The 18,913-nt window shown below is 33.9% G+C and overlaps 1 long non-coding RNA gene across 2 annotated transcripts in view; it reads right to left on the reverse strand.

Annotated features, from left to right (window-relative positions):
* Nucleotides 1-9,018, reverse strand: part of LOC127559664 (uncharacterized) — a 54,734-nt gene extending 45,716 nt beyond the window's left edge. For both annotated transcript variants that reach the window (XR_007953185.1, XR_007953184.1), the window contains exons 1-2: nucleotides 8,796-9,018; nucleotides 3,564-3,670 (exon numbers count right to left, since the gene is read on the reverse strand). This is a non-coding gene — a long non-coding RNA (uncharacterized LOC127559664). The remainder of the gene's footprint in view (nucleotides 1-3,563; nucleotides 3,671-8,795) is intronic.
* Nucleotides 9,019-18,913: the final 9,895 nt, after the last annotated feature.

Raw genomic sequence — 18,913 nt, forward strand, 5'->3', positions numbered from 1 at the left:
CAACAACACAATGTTGTATCATTATTAGGGAGAAAAGGAACTAGTGATGGATTCAATTTTTTTTGTGTGCTTCCTGATGGGGATAATTTTGTCCACAGAATACCATTAGGACTATCTTTTAAGATGTGAAAGAGTTGGGATCATCACCAATAGAAAGATTTCCCATAATAATAAAATAAGGATCTTTTAAAAGTAATCAGGAACCAATTTTTGTTCATTACTAAATCAGAAAATAGAGTACTCAAGGTCCTTTAGTGCCCATTAGTGTCCATGGACAAACTAGCTAGTTTTCTACCTCCTTCCCTTTTGCATCCTGACTTCTCTAGACCCATAACCCAGATTCAAGCTATCACATGTAGCAGTAGCAGGGAAACTAACTGCTGCAGCAACAAATGGGTTAATGATTGTATCAAAACCAGCAGACGTTGCATAGCATTTGAAATGTTCTCTCAAAGCACCTATAGCTCCAATTTTTATTACTGATAAGCATTTTAATTGATCTTAGGATGATTTTTTTTTACTTAATTTATAATCATAGAAAGAGTCATCAACTAAGAACCAAGAGATCTGAATTGTCTTCTCAGTTCTGCTATTAACTAGACATGTCACTTCTGGACCTTGTTTCCTCATCTGTAAAATGAGGAGATTGGACTTGGTGACTTCTAAATATCTTTCCAATCCAAAATCTCTGATCTAGCAACCTTCATAAACCATAATTTTGTCTATAAAAATGAGAATGGTAGTCTAGATTATATTTAACATTCCTCACCAATATCCATACTCTATGATGAAAGAGTATATTGCATACTATGGAAGTTTAGAATTAGAAGACCTGGGTTCAAGTATCACTTTTATATTGATTATGATGACAATAATAGTTGACATTTTGCAAAGCATTTTACAAATATCATCGATTTTATTCTTACAATGATGCTGGGTAGTAGAGACTATCATTGTCCCCATTTTGTAGATGAAGAAATTAAAGCTATAAACAATAAAATAACTTGCCCAACATCACACAGTTAATAAGTGTCTGCAGAAAGATTTTAATTCAGATCATTCTGATCTGAACCCCAGCACTCTATTCACTGAGCTAGCTGTATAAGCCTCTGAAAGTTATTTGCCTTGTTGGTTTTTTTCACTTGTAAGAGATAAAAATATTCATTTTATTTATTTTTTAACACCTTCTAAATCTTAAAGCCCTGTGTAAATATGGATTCTGAGATGATGATGAAAATATGATAATCATTGATTTATAAATCTCAGTCTCATTATAATGGAAGAAAGTTAAAAATTTTTAAAGATTATTATGCTCTTTAGGACATAAGAAACGTGATTCTGAACCCCAAGCTTATATGCATTTTAAATTTTGACCAAAAAGGAAACTTGATCAAAATGTCCAAGATTGAGCACAACAAAAATAATATAGAAAAGGAGTTTGAAAATTTCTACATAAGAGTAAAATTGTTGTTGTTGCTATATTGTATGATATATTTAATAATAACATAGCACTTCAAGATTTATAGAACACTCTACATGCATTATTTCATTATTAAGATAGAAAAGAAATCTATTTACCAATTTGTCTCATATAGATATGCTCATGCTCCCAAGAAATCTTATAAAGAGAAGATAATGACAAATGACTTCAAGTAATAAATATGATTCTAGAGCTTTTCTAAAGAAAATGAATGGAAGCAAACTAGCAAAAGTCCATGAAATGGGAAATCTTCACATAATTCCACTTACATAATTCTACTGAAAGACAAAATAGAATTGTTTCATTGTTCTCCATTTTAAAAAAAATTAAGCAAGTGCATAAAGGTTATATAGGAAAATTGTCTGCCTCTCATACTCCCTGACTTCATACCATTACATAATGAAGGTTATTAACCAAACTTGATGTGATGGTTTCCACTATTTTCATCATTTTTTTTAATAAAATATTGTTTATTTATAGTTTTTTAACCAAATTCATTTCAGACTGTATTTTTGTAATGGCATGAGTGCTACTTTTAAAGAATATAATTTGTCATAGGAATCCAATCATTGGATCTTCCATTCACAGTTATAGTGCTGGAAGGGATCTTAGGAGACATCATACTCAGCTTCTTCATTTAAAAGCCTACTTTAAAAGCCTAAAGCCCAGGGATTCAAAGGTACTAAATATTGAATCCAAATCTTCCTAGCTCAAATTTGGCACCCTATCCACTGTTCCATGTTACCTTTCAAACATGTTAGCTACCTTATGCTGATATGTACTTTTCCTCAAAGATTCCTCTGCTCTCTAATTCTTTCAAAAGGGTCAGCTGTATGATAAAAATCATTCATGATCATGGAGAATTACCTTTATGGAAGATAAGCAGTTTCTTATAGTTCTTATAGTTGCATACAGTACAGATTCAGCCTTCAACAACAACAATAATAAAATCTACAGGGGAAACAGGGAAATTTGGAAATCCAATTCTACCTTTCTTTCCTTCATATCATATACCGGGTTCTAACAATCAAGACAAGTATGACATATAAAGTAAGTGGATTCATTAGTTATAATATCTCATTAGACCTTCTAAATCAAAGACCTTACTTGTGATAATTATGGGGCAGCAGAGATATATAGCCTCCCACAATATCTGCAACAGTCCCAAGTTAACTGTCAGTGTTTTTTAATCCTTTTATCTATCTTAATGTATTTTTTTTCTGGAATGTGATTTGCCAACAATCTTTGGTTATTACTTTATATAGCAAATTCACTTTTAGGGGCTTCTGTCCCTAGAAAAGAAACATTATTCTGATTATATCTTGTGTAGGAAATGAATTTGTTTACAGGTTTGCTACACATACATTTCTTTTTAATTCTCTTCTTTTGGGTACTTTCATAAACCGTCAAAGAATAGAGACAATTTTTGTAATAAAATCCTGCTAAGCCAAGCTCTCACAGTAACAAATCCCTTGGCAGGAGGCCTGTCAATGGCACATTTCCAGGACTTCAGTCTGAAAGGCAGCCAGAGGCTCCACATAAGAATGGGCCCAAGATGGCTTGTCACCTTTCACCTTTGACCCTTCCCCCAGCTGCCTCATGCTTTGTGAACTTGAAATCTTGTGAGAGAATGCTGAGCCGTCCTGTTTACAAACAGCCTATTTATTCCTCAGGAACAGCTTGGCAGGACATATCCAGGTCACCTGACCCTGCGTTGTCACAGAAACCATGAGTTTTAGACTCTTCCTGTAGTTAAGCCAAAACGGCAGCATTTTTGACTGGTTGAAAATGGTGCTGAATTGTGAAGTCATTCTCGCTAAGCAAATTCACTTTTAGGCTTCCGGCTCATTCCACCAAAGTCAAGGCGTGAAACATAACAACTGTCATACTTGAACCTTAGGCTTTGGGAGTCATACGTTGACTGAAGAAAACAACATGCACAAATTTAACCCCAATTTTATAATTTCACTAAGACCTTGCTAAGTTTTCATCTATACAAATCAAATTCATGCATTTTTCTTTAGCTATTTCCAAAATGTGTATAACCTTTGTTTTAGTCTGATTTTCAATTTCAGATACTTACTTGATGAAATTCTTTCCTTGATTCCTTTTTCTCCAACCTTTGTGACCCATTATCTCCAGGGCTGTTGAATAGTTCATCATTGGTGACATTTTGCAGGAAAGAGTCCTCTGAAATGGACATATGACTTTAAGAAAACAATATATAAAAGCCTGAATGCACAAAACAGGTAAATTAGAAGTTAGTCATTCATATGACAAAAGGATTTGCTATTTTATAAATAATAACATGCCTGAGTTTCTTTTGTAAGTCTTCAATAAATCTGAAATATGATTTGATTATCAAAATTCTAAACACATCCAACTTTCTGAATATCTGTTATGGAAAGCAAAGGATACTTTTAGTGAACTTTCTTGGATTACCAAAAAATCCATCATGGTGTTTCACTTCCTGTTGTACAATGAATAAAAAATGAAGTTATTGCTTTTCATGTGTTTGTGTTACCTTAGAATCAAAATTCACAAATGGTAGCTGTAGAACTTTAAATCTGAGAAAGGTTTCTTTATTTTGAACCAAAAAAATAATTTCTCAAATGTAAAGGTAAAAGTAAAATACATGTTATTTGTTAAGAACACGTTTGTGGTATAAATTGAATGTTTATTCTTATCTCACTCAGGTCTTATCTATTATACCATGGAAAATTCAGTAGACAAAAGTAAGCCAGTAAAGACCATGGGTAAAGAGTCTTTATGAGATCTGTAATTTTAAAAATTGATCTGGATTAGAAGGGGGAAATGACTGGAGTTTGGATGATCACTCAGGAAGCTATTGTAAAAAGTGGGAGAAAAGCAGAACGTGAACTAGGATAGGAATGAAGAATGGGTGTAGAAAGAAGAGGATGATTAAGAGGAATTTTATGAATAATTATACAAGGGAGGAGCATTCACAAATGAATTTCAAATCTGTTAAAAATATTAAGAGACATAAACAAATCAAGAGATTTGAGGTTGAAGCTGGTCATTTGAATTTTGAATATGTTGTGTTCAAGATTCTGACAGGACCTCCAACTGAAGATTAAGCTGTGGGAATAGATAGGTCCCATAATGCTGAGAATAGAAGCAAGAAAACTAAGAACAATACATACCTTGCCCCAATATTTAGAGAGGAAAAAAATGGAAAAGAAATAAGCAGAAAAGATAGGAAAGAAGCAGCAAGAGATTGGGGAGAACCCACAGATTGTAGAGTCATAGAACCAAAGGAAAAAGACTTTTTTTAAGAAGAGAGGGATAGGATTAATAATACTAAATTCAGGAAGAGATCTGGGGGATTGGTATTACGAAAGATTGCTAAATTCAATAACTACCAAAATAATGGATGACCCAAAGAAACAGTTATTGGAGATCTAAATCCAAACCCTTTGTGTATATATACAGTTAATTCCCAAATGTTGCTACCTGTTCATAAAAACACAAATGAAAATAAAATTAGAAATTGTCAGTATTTGGCTTGTTCAATGGATAAACAAAATAATATAAGTAAAGTGCTTTGTAACTTTCAAAAATGTATATCACATATATACAAACATACAAATGTGTGTATGTGTCTTCATTTTTTAGTCACATATGACCCTTCATGACTCCTTTTGGGGTTTTCTTGGCAAAGATATTGAAGTGATTTACTGTTTTCTTCTCCAGCTACAGATGGGGAAACTGAGGCAAACAGTTAAGTGAGCTGTTTAAGGTCACACAGTTAGTGTCTGAGACCAAATCTGAATTCAAGTGTTCTTGACTGCAGGTCTGGTGCATCACCTAAATGCCCTTGTCGGTATGTATATGTATGGGTGTATTAATATTATTTGGAGAGCCACCTCTACAAAAAAAAAAAATATATATATATATATATATGAAACCTGCTGGATTTTTCAATCTAACCCCACTCATAATCTTTCCAATGAAGATTACCTACACAGCATGTCCCAAAAATCTTAGTGCCATTTTAAGCTTTAATAGTTTGAAACTGTACTAAGACTTTTGGAACACCCTAAATAGCATGCCATACGGATTTTTATGCCTTGAACTATATGCAATTACAAGATTTCTCCTTAGAGTCTTTTTAGTCAGGGTTATCCTACTTCTTTTTGCCAAAGTCTCTTTGCTGTGATGAATTTCTAAAATTGAAAATCCCTCTGAAGTTATTGAGTTGATAATATAAATATTATAAAGAGATCATCTCAGCATCTCACTGACTCAAGGAAGAGTTGTGATTTGCATAGATTTGTATCCTATACCTAAGACAAAAGTCCAGACCAGAAATAAAGAAGATTTTCTAGTTCTTTAAAAGAAGATTGGAGAAAAAGAAGAAAAGTAGCACAATGGTTATAACTGACAAGGAATACAACAACAACAACAACAACAACAAATGTAATGCAGCCACTCATTTGAAATGATAGCAAATGGTTAGGGAAACACTAACATAGGCAAACCTCTGTTTTAGGGCAGCTGCTATCATGTAGTAAGTCACCAAGAAGTGACAAGATGATGTTGAACTGTCTCTTTGGAAGAAAAGGAAAGGGGATTGACACAATAATAGTCTGGAGACATTGTTTTAAACTTTTTTCTATAGAAAAATATGATGTTATTAGTAGTTCTGTGTGTGTATGAGAGAGAGAGAGAGAGAGAGAGAGAGAGAGAGAGAGAGAGAGAGAGAGAGGAGAGAGAGAGAGAGAAGAGAGAGAAGAGAGAGAGAAGAGAGAGAGAAGAGAGAGAGAGAAGAGAGAGAGAGAGAGAAGAGAGAAGAGAGAGAGAGAGAAGAGAGAGAAAGATAGAGAGAGAGAAGAGAGAGGAGAGAAGAGAAGAGAAGAGAGAGAGAGAGAGAAGAGAAGACAAAGAGAGAGAGAGAGAGAGAGAGAGAGAGAGAGAGAGAAGAGAGAAGAGTGAGCCCATTTACAGGCTTCTATGTGTCAAGCACTGTGCAGAGTACTAGGAATGCAAATGAAAGCAAAAAGAATGAAAAAATGGCTCTTTCAAAGGGATATCTGTGTTTGGAATATGAAATATTATGTAAAAGAGAAAACATAAGATAAAATTTATGGAAATGGTAGATCTTTGAGTCTCCAGAAATTCAAGAATATGAACAACTTATTAGAGTTTGCACAATAGTTCCCATAGGTTACAATACAGGGTTGTTGTGGGAGTCAAAGAAGATAATGTATATAAAGTGCTTTGCAAAAGTTAAAGTGTCATATAAATGCCAGCTATTATCATTATTTTATTATCAGTTTAACATAAGTAATTTAAATGCTGCAAAAGGAACTATGGGAATGTGCATTAGCCTATTTTTGTCTTGGAGAGAAACAAGACATTCCTTCTTATCTTCCATAAATCTGCCATTAATTTCCACAATTATCATATTCAGAAAAAAAAGTTATTAATCACTCAAGTAAAATTATATTATGAAGTACTTATAGTCTTCCACTAACTAGCTGTGTAATTGTAGGCAAATCGTGGCCTCCCTGAACCTCAGTTTTCTCAATCTGTTAAACTGAGTTTAGATTAAATGATGTATATGTTTTCTTCCTCTATAGAATTCCATGATTCTACTTCACATGATTTCCAAGAGAAAATTTCAGGAGAATATCTTGAAAAGTAACAGAAAGTCATTATTTAAAATCTTTAAAGTAGCCTAAAAAACAGTGGATTATTGATATGTAGTATAATCCAATGGTGTCAAACAGATCCATACCAAAGGATCCTTCTTGGCCACATTCAAATGTACTGTTATCTGCGTTTTCATTGAATTTTCATTTATTTTGTCAAATATTTCTTAATACCATTTTAATCTGGAGGGGGTGACACTAATGTTGCTGGACACAGGTAGCTAGGTCTGCATGTTTGACATTTCTGGTCTAATCTAGTGACCTCAATGCCATTATTATTCTACGTGTAGTTTGTAACATGAAAACTTTATGATTTTTCAATATATGTTTGATGCTGAACTCAAAATGCAAACAGAATGTTTATCATCACCATAACTAAGTGACATGTAAATTATTTTTTACTCAGTATGATAGTAATAAAGTTTGGTTTGACTGAGGCTAGGGGGAGATATAGTAATAAGTCACTTATTACTTATGTAATACATAATACATAAATTACACTTATGTAAGTGGCTTACATGTTGTATAAAGTCCTAGTTTGTGTATTATGTAAGAGGTCAGCCTAAGACATGTTCACAAAAGTTCATAATGAAATTCTCAATGAGAATCAGCTGTTCTGTCACTTGTGTGTAGGGTGTCATTTTGGTAAACATCATTATTGTTTCTAATCCTATCTTCTCTGTATATGTTGTACTTGCTATTTAAATTTTCAATATGACTTATAAGTGTCAATCATTCAAATTAGGTATTGTTAGGTATGTAGTAAGAAAATTTTTAAATCTCAGAGACAAACCTTTACGAGTTGAGAAATCATGTGAATAAATTTTGATCATAGGATAGATAATGAGGATAAGGTCTTTGTCCCTTTGGTTTCACTCCCAAATAGAGAGATCTTATCATATGATTTGGAAAAAACAAAATTCCATTTCACAGATTACTATTTTTGCCCAACAAATAAATCAAAAAGTATGTATTCTAAATATAACAAACAATATGATACCCAAACCACCAGAAACAGAATTGAAACTTTCTGTTTCTAGATCTTCATTTAACAACTCAAATGGACCTAAATGACCTTTGTGATTTTATCCAAAAATTAAGCTGAACTTTTTACTTCTAAGATGGAATTTCCCATAAGAGGGCAACAAAATGTGTTAAAAACATGAAATTTCTTTGAAGCACCTTTACTATTAAAGTACTCTTGACATATCTGTAAAGCTCTGAAAATGTTCCCTCTATAACCAGGATTACAGCATGGGGATAAGGATTATGATTTCATTGGTAGTAATGGCTCCCAGAGAGGATCATTCTCAACAAATATGGATCAGTACCTTCTCTGAAATTTGTAATCTCAGAGAATTTTTCAAAGCATTGTAAAGTTAAGCAACTTGCTCAAAGTCACATAGCCAAGATGTGCCCAAGACAGAATCTGAACTCAGGTCTTTCTTATACTGAGTCTGGTTATATATTATCATTCTGTCTCTCAGGACTGCTTAAATGTATCAAATATTTACTTGTGAATGGAACAACAGAAGCAGAAAAAAGTCATTATATTAAATAATACTGGCTTTAGAGAGAAAAAATATATTCTGGGAAGAAATATGTATCATTCATTAGTCCCCCCCAAATTTTTTTCTTACCACCACTGAGCTTTCAACTTGGTCTGTTGAAATATTTTGTCAAGATGAAGAATCAAAATGATGATGATTTCTTTTTTTGCTGAGGCAATTGGAGTTAAGTGACTTGCCCAGGTCATACAGCTAGGAAGTGTTAAGTGTCTGAGACCAGATTTGAATTCAGGTCCTCCTGACTTCAGGGCTGGTGCTCTATCCATTATGCCATCTAGCTACACCCTGATGATGATTTCTTTACCTGAAAAATAAATTTCCAAGAATCAATAAAGCTAAAGACAAAGAGGAATTATAAAGAAAGTGATAAAAGATATATATCATCTTTAAAAGTGACTTTAGGGGGAAATAATAACAGAAATTTATCAAGAAATCATTCATGATCTTCATAAAGCCTCTAAGATTATGGTCTATAATAGGTTATTCAAGATCCATTTCTTAGATTCATATTTGCACTTCTTCCTAGAAAATCTAGGTCCTCTCAGTGATAAGAACAGGAAATAATTCCATTAAGATACCAACACAATGGAAAAGTGATGCTAAGGCATGCAGAATACATAGATAATGGTTAATTTCCATTGGACATAAAAAATGTTCTACCTATGAATGGGAACCCATTAATGCCATATTTTAGATGGGTTAAACATGTACAATTTACTTGTTGAGAAAGATCTCTGATATCCATGAAAATAGGAGGTGATGAGCAAAATCCAGAATCATATTAGAAATCAGCACAAAAATATTTATAGCAGTTTTTTTCTAATGGGCAAAGATCTATAATTTCTACTCATAAATAGGTGGCTCAGTGGATGGAATGCAAGACTTGGAATCAGGAAGACCTAAATTCAGATTTAGCCTCAGGCACTTACTAGCTGTGTGACTCAGAATCTCTTAAACTCTTTTTTGTCTCAGTTCCCTTATCTGTAAAATGAGGATAATAATAGCATCTACCTCCCAAAATTGTTGTGAAGATGAAATGATAAAATAATTACAAAATGCTTAGTGCTTAGGAGCACTATATAAATAATATTATTATTAATACTTTTTGTTCCTCCCTGTGTGACCAAGCAAACAAGCCTGACTTCTTCATGACAACCTTTCAAATGCGTCTCCCAAGTCTACTCTTCTCTAAGCTAAATATGCCCAGGTTCCTCAGCTTTTCATCAGATGGATCCATCCTGGTTGCCCTTTTCTAGACATGCTCTAGCTTGTCAATGCTCATTCCAAGATGTGGTGTTGAGAATTGAACACCATTCTCTAGATATATTCTCACTAGGGCAGAGTACTGCCAGGGCTGTCAACCTGAATCCTATGACTCTCTTAATAAAATCTCAGATTGCATTCACTTTGTGGCCAACAAACTAGAGCCATAAATAGGAATTTTAGAGTCAAACACTACAAACTATATCAATGATTAGCAGCACCAAAGGTACATTCAGTGTGGAATGGCAGGGAAGGGAAAGTACTTGAGTTCAATTTCAGGTATGGGACAGTCAGTTTCTTGAAGTATTATTTATCAGGAGCAGTAAGAAAGTCAATTAGACTGTATAATAAGGCTAAGATGACAGAGTTAGTTCCAGGTTGTGGAAAACTTTAAATGTCAAATAAAGGAGGTTACATTTGATCCTAGAAGTCAAAGGAATTTATAGTAGAATTTACTGAGTAGGGAAGGTAGTGAGACAATGAGATCTATACTTAAGAAAAATCTCTTTTGTAAATGCATGGATGATGTATTGAAGAATGAAGACAAGGCAGAAAGTCAACTGGAGAGCAAAAGTCCAGGAGAAAGTTGATAACAGTTTGAAAATAAGTGGTAGTACATGAGTGGGAGGGGAGAAAAATGGTGAGAGACATAGGTAGAAAGAACAAGCTTTGGCAACTGATTGGCTATGTAGGATGAATAATAGTGGCTTTGTGAATAACACTGAGGTTAAGATTAAAAGGGTAGTGGTATCTTCAACAGGAATAAGAAAGTTTGGTAATGGATGTGTTTAGGGGAAAAGATAAAGATTTATTTTGGACATCTTTTGTTTGGGAGTAAGACATTCAATCCAATAAGTCCAGCAGGCAGGACAAAAGTTAAAGGCTGGATATAAATTAATAATGATCTTTTCCCCTACATTATTTTCTCTTCCAAACTTTCCTATCTCTGTTGAAGATACAACTATCCTAGTTCTAGTGTCCTAGTCTAGTGTCCCAGATTTTTAATCCAAGCATTATCCTTAACTCCTCATTCACTCTGTCCACATACCCAATCAGTTGCCAAATCTTACTGTTTCTACTTTCACAATATATGTGAATATATCTCACACCTGAGCCCTTTCTCTCCACTCACACCCCTTTCAAATTGGTTCAGTCTCTTATTTTCTCTAATGTAAATAATTTCAACAATCTCCTAGTGGTTCTCCTTTCCTCAATCTCTCTCCATTCTAGTCCATCCTATATACTACTACCAAAATTATTTTCTTTAAGCAAAGATCTGACCATTCAACTCTTCTATGCAATCAACTCCAATGCTTTCCCATTGCTTCTAAAATAAAATACAATCTCTTCTATTTATCTTTGAAAGTCCTACATAATCTGGCCTCAACTTTTCTTTCAAGCCTCATTGAACGTTACTGTCACTACTGTACTCTTTCTTTCTCACACACAAACATTTAATCTTCCATCTCTGGAGGCTTTTGCACTAGCCATTATACTTCATACCTAGAATGTACTTCTTCCTTACCTACCATTCAGAGACTTAAGCTTTCCTTTAAAATACAGCTTAGACACGATCTTCTACATTAAACATGTCCCAATCATTCACAATTGTTAGTTCCCTCCTCCTGACACTCTTATATTTATGTGCTGTATTTAACCCCAATTCCTCAGGGTGAATCTGAATTGTTTGGGGTTAAGTGACTTTTTCAGTCACACAGGTCAGAAATGTTAAGTGTCTAAGGTCAGATTTGAACTCAGATTCTCCTGACTCCAGGGCTGGTGCTCTATTATGCCATCTATCTGCCTCTTGCACCACCTAACAGCCCCTTACTCTTAACTTTTGTCACCCCTTAATGACATTATTACCCCAGAATCAATTTAATTTTTAATAAGCATCTACTATTTTCAAGTCACTATGCTAGGATCTTGGAATAGAAAGACAAAAATGAAACAATACCTCCTTTGGAAGAGCTTAGTTGCTATGAAGGAAATATAATGTATGTACAGTACACTGAAGTAAAGATAATTTGTAGAGGTAGAGACCATTAAAAACTAAGGAAAGGGGGGCAGCTAGTTGGTGCAGTAGATAGAACACTATCCCTGAAGTCAGGAAGACCTGAGTTCAAATCTGACTTCACACACATAACACTTCTAGATGTGTAACTCTGAACAAGTCACTTAACCCCAGAAATCCCAGAAAGAAAAAACAACAAAAACAACTAAGGAAAGGGATATGTTCAAAAATAGTCATAGCAAAATTCTTTTTTGTACCAAAGAATAGGAGGAGAGAAGGAAGATAATGATAATGATGCCAAAAAAAGAATGGAAAGAAAAGGACATGAATGAACTTTTTCAAAATACATAGAAGAGAGCCAAAGGAAAATCTAAGAGAGATACAGACCAATAGAATGGCTTTGGAAGTATTAAGTACTTCCTAATACTAATATTAAATATTAAAGTATTTTTTATTATACTTTTTTCTTAAAACAGCTATATGTAAGAGAATTATAGTTACATCTTTTTTTCTATTCTTTATATTTTGAGGTATTTTTCATGTTCAAAATTACAATTTTTAAAAAACAAAAATTCTCATCAATTGAGAAATGGCTGAACAAGTTGTGGTATATGATGGTGATGGAATATGATTGAACCATATAAGAAATGACAAGCAGGAGGGTTTCAGAAAAATTTGGGAAGAGTTCTATGAACTGATACAAATGAAGTAAACAGAACAAGGTAAACAATGGTACATAGTTATAGCAATATTGTACAATGATCAACTGTGACAGATTTGGCTATTCTAATCAATTCAATCAATTCTAGTCAATCAATTCTAATTAAGCTGAAGAATTTGTGATGAAAAATACTATCCATATCCACAAAAAGAGAAACAATGAAGCTTAAATACAGATTAAAGTGCATCATTTTTTCACTTTCTTTATATTTCTTGATTTTTTTTTGCAGTGTGGGTAATATGGAAATATGTTTTACATAATTTCACATATATAATTGATATCACATTTCTTGCCTTCTCAAAAAGGTAGGGGAGGAGCAGGAGAGAGAGAATTCAGAGCTCAAATTTTTTTTAATTGATTGTTAAAACCAAAGAGTAAATTTATCTTTTTAAAGAAAAATGAAAATTTTTTGAAAATTGAAGATGAGGGATTAGCAGGGAGCTTCATGAAGGGGAATAATACCTGAACTAAAACCTGAAAGGAGGTAAGAATACTGAAGGGTAGATAAAAGGAGGGTATTCCATGCATAGAGGAAAACTCAGAGGCAAGAGATATATGGCCAAGAGAATACCTCATGCTCCAGTTCAGCAAGGTCTTAGACAATATGAAGAAGACCACTGTGAGATTAAGCTATAAAGGCAGGTAGGAGGCCCATTGTAAAGAGTCTTAAATTACTTTTTCATTCTAACCATTCATTCTATCACTGGCAATAGCTCTCCCTTTTAGGTAAATACTGTTCCCATTCTAGTGTTTTATATTACCAAGCAATTCAAGCTAATAAATAGCTTTTCTTTTCTCCTTCCAGATACAATATTATTTTCATAGTTGTCAAAAGGCAGGTAGCTCAAGGAGATTAGTGAGCTGACCAACAAATACCAAGCCATCCATTAGATAAAAGGACTGATCCATGGAATTCTTGATCAAGGGCAGAAGACTGAGTTGTTGTTGTTCATTTGTTTTTTCAGTCTTAGTCTTTATGATCCTTTTGGGGGATTTCATTAGCAAAGATAATGGAATGGTTTGTCATTTCCTTCTCCAGCTTATTTTACAAATGAGGAAACTGAGGCAAACAGGGTTAAGTGTCTTGCCCAGAGTCTCACAACTAGTAAGTGTCAGAGGTCAGATTGGAATTCAGAAAAATAAGTTTTTTTGACCTGAGGCCCAGTATTCTATCTACTGTACCATCTATCTGCTGACCCAAAATAGGCTAAAGACAAAAGCAAAGTCTTGTTGATCATCAAATCTGAGATCTGGAAATGGAAGAAATTTCTGGAGCAATCTAGTTCAACTCCTTCATTTGAAGATAAGGAAACTGAGGCCTAGGGAGGCTAAGTGGCTGCCTCAGATCATACAGGTAAGTATCAGGTAAGTAAGTAAGTCAATTCTCTGATTCCAGAAACAATGTTTTGTCCATTATATGATGCTGCCCCCTTATCATTGTCAAAATATCAGTGGTCTGTCCCCAGAAAGTGGGAAGCCAGGAATAATCCCAAGGGAAGAAGTAGGACAAATGTACAAGAGAGGCATTTTGATGGAGTCAGTGGGACTCGTGCTCCTATGTTATGTTTACTTTTACATATTGGGGCTGAGTATTTCCATAACAATTAAGTAAAATATACTTCTTCAAATTTATTCTCAGGTAAGTATGTAGTCAAGAGAAAACAAATAATAGTAATGTGAATTGTTTCACTGAAAAAGAATATGGTAAAGGCCACATTTTTGAATGTTACTACATGTTGGAATACACAGGAGAGCTGCTAGAATACACAGGAGCCACCTGACAGTGGCTGCTGGAGATCCAACCCAGAATGATTGTGAGAGGATGATACAAGGAGACTGAGAAGCAGTTGCTGTTCTCTAATCTCTCTGATTGAGAGACCTTGGTGTTGTCTGACCTCTCTCCTTCCCTCTGCCTCCAATTTATCTCCTTCCCAGTCCACAAGCAACACCTGTGTCAGCAAAGGCTGCCCTGCAACTCCTTCAGATGTTATGATCCACGGCTGTGGGGGCTCTCAGAAAATTGCCCTGTCCCTTAACAACTACAGTTAACTGCAATTGTCATGTTTTGTTACTATTAAAGGTTCCCATAATAAATTAATTAGGCAATTTGCTTGGTGCAGTGAAAAATAATATGTACTCTTTGCTCTTATCAAGGGAAAGGAAATGATGATAATTACCTACTGGTCCTAGAAATTTAGTTTTATGACCCGATCTTAAGGAAATGTAACCATTTTGCTCTGGTAGTTCAACCTTGGAGCAGAGAGGTGGCACAAGTAGACAGAATTCTGGGTCTGGAGTTGGAAATATTCATCTTCCTGAGTTTAAATCTGGCCTCAGACACTTACTAGCTATGTGATCCTGGGTAAGTTATTTAACTTTATTTGCCTAAGTTTCCTCGCCTTTAAAGTAAGCTGGAGAGGGAAATAGCAAAACACTCCAGTATCTTTGCAAAGAAAATCTCAAATGGAGTCACAGTCAGACATAGTGAAATGACTATATCAGAAAAAAAAAAAAATCAATCTTGCCTATCCTAATAGTCATTTGGTAGTTCCCGCATAAGCATAATATGAATATGTTTGTGCATGATATACCTTATCATGACATGGGAAAAAATGATCCTGGATTTTTAAAAATCACAAGCTTCCACACTTTCTACTGGGCTACAAAGGCTTTAAGTATAAGCCCATGAAGGACTAGCATCATCATCAGACCTAAGAACGAAACGGATTGCAATATGTACATTGATAAGTAAGTAAAAAGTGTGTAAAAAGTAAATCTTGGAGAGAGAGTATTAACATTAATAACTGATCAAAGGATATGAATATGTGATTTTCAGTTTTTCAAATGATTTTCAGATTATGAAATTAAAGCTATATATAGTCATATGAAAAAATGCTCTAAATTTTTTATTTGATTAGAGAAATGCAAATTAAAACAACTCTGAAGTACCACCTCACACTTCTTAGATTGGCTAAGATGACAGGAAAAGACAATGATAAATATTGGATGGAATGTGGGAAAACTAGGACACAATGCATTGTTGATAAAGTTGTGAAATTATCCAGACATTCTGGAGAGCAATTTGGAATTTTACCCAAAGGTCTGTCAAACTGTGCATATCCTTTGACCCAGTAGTGCTACTACTGGGTCTGTCTCCCAAGGAAATCATAAAGGAGGGGAAAGGACCCACATGTTCAAAAATGTTTGTAGTGGCTCTTTTTGTGGTGGCAAAGAATTGGAAAGTGAATAGATGCCCGTCAAATGATTGAATAAGTTATGGTATATGAAGGTAATGGAATGTTATTGTTCTATAAAAAATGATAAACAAGCTGATTTTAGAAAGGCCTGGAAAGATTTACATGAACTGATGCTGAACGAAACAAGTAGAATCAGGAATACATTGTATACAGTAACGACAAGATTGTGCAATGACCAACTATGAAAGACTTGGTTCTTCTCAGCAGTTCCATCATTCAAGGCAATCCAATAAACTTTGGATAGAAAACATCATCTGCATCCAGAGAGAGAACTATAGAAAAGGAATGTAAATCAATACAAGCTAAGTTCACTTTTTTTCTCATTTTTCTTTTGTTTCTTTTTTTCTCCTGGTTTTTCCCTTTTGTTCTGATTTTTCTCTCCCAACATGATTCATAAAGAAATGAGCATATTTTTTTAAAAAATTAATGTACATATATAATCAGAAAAATAAAGAAAACAAAAATTGAAATTACAAAAAATTAATAACTGAGAGCAAAGAAGATGAATGGTCTTAAACCATATCAAAACATAACTCAATAAAGCAAGATAGAAAGAAGATAGGACATTAAGGAATAGAAATCTAACTTTGGAATCAGTGAGACTGGGATTCAGTTCTTATAACTAACACATATTCATAGAACTTAAAATCTGAAGCTTCAAAGATTCTGAAGGCCACAAAGACTAATTTGAAAGATGTGGAAAATGAAGCACAGAGATGCTTTAAGTATTTACCCAGAGTCATCCAGCTAGGAAGTATTTAAGGGGAAATTTGAATCTAGGTCTCCCTGACTTCAGATACAGTAACCTATCCACTACACTATTCTGTAAATGAATGGTCATATGCAAATCACTTAACTTCTTAGTGTCCTAGCCACTCTTTAAAAATAGACATTGTAAATGAATTATCAATCTGCATTAGTGGAGGGAGTTTCTACAACAGAGTCTCTCCATTCTAGTAATGGAGGTCTAGATTCTCCAATCAATAATAATAATAATAAACAATATAATACTACTACATTTTGGTTCATCACTTTCATTTAAATTCAAGTGAATTTTCTCATGTTCTACTTGTGCTTCAAACAACAAATGATTGATTCTTGCCAGAATTTCTCTCATTTTCACCAATCATTGCTTTTTAATTAAACTTTAAATAATGTAATCCTTTCCCAGAATAAAACAAAACAAAATCTCATTATATCACCTCACCACTCCAAAAAAAAAGCAGGTAAAGGAAAGGACTAGGCAATGTATACTGTGTGCTATTAACATTAGGGAAATTTAGTGCAGTAATATTCTATTAGTTAATTTTGTATGACAAGCAAGGGAGCTGAAGCTATGTGAATTCTCCAATTGCTCAACTTTTAGACTATCTACAGAAACAGAACAAACGAGGCATCTGAGGGGATAATACAGATAATTTTTGCAAAATAGCAGAGGAAATGAGGTTTGGCCTGAATTGACCAAATTGTTTATCTATAATAATTAAAATCACCAGATTGCTTGTTTTCTACTTATTCTTCCAGTGTAGACATTGCCCTGTAGTTTTCATTAGAAAAATGAAGAGAGAAGACTATATATATATGAGTTTTTTTGAATAATGTTTCAAAAATACAAAATTGTCCATCAGGAATTCAAAAGAGAATTAAGTCAGCAGTTAGAGTATAAATTACATATCCCTTTTGGCAGATTTAATTTATAATATATATCCTCAACACTCTTATTTAGAAAGACAAATACCAGGAAATTCTTTCTTTTAAATTTCATGCCATATTCATGTATTCCACCCTTTCTCTCAACTGCCTTTCCAATATGCATTTTTTGCATAGAAGTTAACAACCTATTCTCCCTCCCAAAGTGTTCCTGAATATATACAATAGCACATAGTAGAGTGAAGATTTTGCCACTTATCCAAACAACTGTGCACAGATCACCCCAAAGCTGTTGACTTCAGAGCAGTAAAGAAACCTATATGTGCACATATATATATATGGAGGGAGGAAGAGAGAGAGAGAGAGACAGTCCCAGACCCAGAGAGAAGTGTGGGGAAGGGAGAGAGAGAGAGTGGGAAGAGGGGAAAAGAGGAAGGAAACTCTAAGTTTGCGTTATAAATGTTACCTAATTTTATCTTTAAAACAACCCTGGAAGATAGGTGCTCTTATTTATCAGTGATGAATCTTGAGCAAAGTTTAGGTTAAATGACTTGTCTAGAATCATATAATTAGTAAGTATCTGAAGCTGGATTTGAACTCAGGTGTGGTATTAGGCTAAACTATCCTCAGTATATAAAAATGAAAATTAAGAAATTAAGTAGTTCCTACCTTCAAAAAGCTTATATTCTATAGGGAAAACAGTATATATACCTGTATACATATGCATAATTTACATATACATATTCCTATGTTATCTTTACATATACATATGTGTGTGTGTGATGTGTGTATGTGTGTGTTGTTACCTTATTTTGTAAGCCAGACAAGGTAGCTGAGACTCTAAATGATGTCTCCAATTCACTTATGACTTTGGTTGCCCAACTTTTAATATGTGTCTGTATAGACAGAATAGACCTGTGAGGGAACTATCCAGCTAATTCTTGGAGAAAAAGAAAAAGAAATGAAAAGTTGCACTAATTGTACACATGTATTTTTATATACACATATTTTATGCACATATATGTATATGTTGTGAGAAAATTTACTTGTAGGATTTGGAGAGAGAAAAATAGAGAGAGATTTCAAAGTGTGCAAAAAATTATTTGGCTATTTACATTAATTGGAATATACTAAAAGTGGCAAAATATTCACTCATTTCATAAGTGACTTTTATTATCATTTCTTATAGTGGTCTCTTTTTCTTCTGGACAAAATAAATTATACATATTTACTTGAAAGTATTTCGACTGCTTAGGCAGACAAAAGGATGCATAGACAAGTGACC

The sequence above is a fragment of the Antechinus flavipes genome, chromosome 1 (assembly GCF_016432865.1).
Source record: "Antechinus flavipes isolate AdamAnt ecotype Samford, QLD, Australia chromosome 1, AdamAnt_v2, whole genome shotgun sequence".
Lineage (NCBI taxonomy): Eukaryota > Metazoa > Chordata > Mammalia > Dasyuromorphia > Dasyuridae > Antechinus > Antechinus flavipes.